This window comes from Elephantulus edwardii, unplaced genomic scaffold (genome assembly GCF_000299155.1).
Source record: "Elephantulus edwardii isolate Elephantulus edwardi_28Jun2011 unplaced genomic scaffold, EleEdw1.0 scaffold00106, whole genome shotgun sequence".
NCBI lineage: Eukaryota > Metazoa > Chordata > Mammalia > Macroscelidea > Macroscelididae > Elephantulus > Elephantulus edwardii.
The window spans coordinates 4,220,816-4,223,834 of record NW_006399856.1 but is presented as its reverse complement, the minus strand read 5'-3'; the positions used below and the strand labels follow the sequence as shown (position 1 = coordinate 4,223,834).

General features: G+C 42.3%; 1 pseudogene; it reads right to left on the bottom strand.

The window, feature by feature from the left end:
- Positions 1-207: 207 nt before the first annotated feature.
- LOC102857555 lies at positions 208-1,781 on the bottom strand (annotated as a pseudogene).
- Between the last annotated feature and the right edge of the window lie 1,238 nt (positions 1,782-3,019).

Sequence of the window (3,019 nt, the reverse complement as noted above, 5' to 3'; positions counted from 1 at the left end):
CCAGACATGAAAACAATTATTTATAGGTAAAATATACGAAATTCTTTTTATTAATCAAGTAGAGAGTATTCTAGTAGTGGAATAACTGGGTCATATGGAATGTCTATGTTCGGTTTTTGGTGTGGGTTGTTTTTTATTTTTTTACTTGTTACTGCCTTTTGATTAGGTATTTACTTAAAATAAGCTGTCCCAATGGAGGGTTTGAGTTTATGCTGCGGGCTTCTTTCCCTCTGTGGCAGCTTTCTTTTCTACTGGCTGCTTCTTCTCAGCTGCTGGTTTCTCGGTGGCTGCAGCCTGCTTTCCCACTGCGGGCTTCTTGGGCTTCCTCTTCACATCAACAGCAGCTTTCTCTGCTCCTTTCTTGCCCACCACAGGCTTCTTGCCTGGAGGAGTCCCCTTCTTATCAGATTTGGCCTCCAGCGCTTTGCCCCCTTAGCCACCCGGAGTTTGTAATTCCTGGCCTGGCAATGAAGGGTATTTCCGTGCATGGTCTTTGCATGTGGATTAAGCTTCAGCATGATTCTCGGATTTTTCAGTGGGTTCTTCTTCAGAACTCTGTGATGAATCTTCTCGCGTGGTGCTCAGAGGGCCCTCTGAATCTCTGGGCTTCTCAAGATTCTGCTGAGGTCTGTATTCATCATCTTGTGTACGGGAAGGTTGCAGTTGCTCTTGAGGGAAGCAGCTTTCCGCCAAGTGCCATACAGCTCATCTAACTTTCAAAAAGCACTTTGAGTCCAAATGCAGAATCGGCCCACATGCCCACCAGGAGCAAGTTTCAAAATGTTCAATCTGCTTACATTAAGCAGAGTAATTCCAGGGATTTTGCCGAAGGCCTTGATGATACTATTATCCTCATCATAGATAAGGCATGGTCCCCTGCACTGGATGCGATGTCGATTTCTCATTTTACCTTTGCCAGCTCTCGTTCACTGGGAGGCATATACCTTTTTTTCTTTTAATTTAGGTTGTTTATTTTTCATTTCAATGAACATCTACAAAGATTTTGGGATTCCATTCATTCATTGTTGCACCCTTCTCCCCGCACAAACCCCTCCTCCCTCCCCCCATTTGCTCCTCTCCTTGAAAAGCAAAAGAAAAACTCCCTCATTGGTACACAATCCCACCTATATGGTGCCACTGTTGTAGAATGAGGCTGGCATTGGGGTGGGGGTAAGACTGAGAAAAACTGGATGAAATATGTTTATGGCATTGAAGTCTATGGGGGAGAGAATAGCATAGACATTTTTTATATCATTCCAGCCCTTAAGTTTCGTAAGCGGCAAGACAGCCTCTTTGGTCTTCTTTTAGCCCTCAACTTTATCTTCGACCACCAAAGGAAGCTCAGGGACTTCCTCAATACGAAGACCTTTTGACATGACCAGCGCTGGCAAGGCCGAGGCAGCCAGGGCAGAGCAGATGGCATAAGCGCTTCTGAGATGTGTTTACTCTACGCTGCCAATGCCGCCAGGTTTTGGTTGGTGCAAACATATGGCCTCCATGACACATATTTCCAAAAGCACCTTGGCCAAAGCACCACCGCCTCTAACTCTGGGAATTCGAGCCACAGCTCTACCAGTACCCCAAGACTCAGCGCTGGTCTGATGACGTGCCAATCCCCTGATGGCATAGGGCTGCCTGTTCTTTTTGCCCAAGTTGGTGTGAACAAAGTTCACTATACCTGGCCAAACGGGAGCCTTGAACATAACTAGCAGAGTAACATTTTTGCCAGATGATTCTCCCTTTTCTGAGTACACAGATATCAGTGAAGGAGCACATGCCATGGTGGGGAGAGAAGGCCACCCAGTTTTTTGAAGAAACATCAAACTGCCTTCCAGAGTGGAAGGCATTTTACCATCATTTCACCATTTTACAATCCCACCAACAATGTGTGAGAGTTCTCACCTCCCACATCTCCTCCAACATTTATCGGTTGCTAGTCTGCTAAACTTTGCCACTGACACTGAGATGATTTCTTTGTGGTTTTGATTTGTGTCTCTCTTATTGCTAGTAATTTTTTTTAGCAATTCTTTATGTGTCTGTGGACCGTCCACATGTCCTTCTCTGTGAAACGTCTCTCCACATCTTTTGCCCACTTTGTAATTAGGTTATCCGTCTTTTTCTTCTGGAGGCCCAGTGGAATTCTGTGAACTTTTGTTATGTGACTCTGGTCTGAGATCGTATTGCCAAATGATTTTTTCCCAGTGGGTAAGTGCTCTTTTCACCCTACTGGAAAAAGGTTTTTACGTGCACGAGAATATCATCTTTAGAAGGTCCCATTAAATATACGGAACACTGCACGAGTTTGCATGTCATCCTTGCACAGGGGCCCTTGTTAATCTTCTGTGGATAATTCCAATTTTAGTACATGTGCTGCTAAAGCAAGCACGGGTCATAAATCTTAAATAATATTTAGAATTACATCTAAATACTTTTTAAAAGTCATTTTCAGGGGAAAAAAAAAGAAGATAGAATGTGCCAGGGGCCAGGCCCGGCACAGATGATTAGGGGTTTCCAAAGGGATGTGTGGAGTCAGCAAAATACAGGGACAGGAGGCAGATATCTGTTCTTAGGGCTGATCTCTCTCTCTGTCAGATCAATTCCTGGCTCTAGAGATTTCAGCAAGTTTATTTATACCTTTAAAAATCATAAACAATCACACAAGAACAATCACAGTTCTTTTTCTTAGGAATACTTTTCATAGAAGATTAATTTTTATGATTACAACAAGCTCCACCTTTCTCCTTAACATAATGATAACTTCTTACATATTTTATTTATTTCTTTTTACACACAACAAGTCGAACATATCATTCCAACCTTACTTCCTCTTTCAGGCTGACCCAACTCGTGCAATTACATAGAAAATTAAAGGTAAGAGACATGTGGCTTTATAGATACTTTCTACCTTTATAGACTACACATACATAATCTTAAATTATTTATAATTTAATACATTATGAACATTTTATTTTCTTATATCAAAAGAGTTTTGTTTTCTCCTTCTGGTCTCCATGTCTTC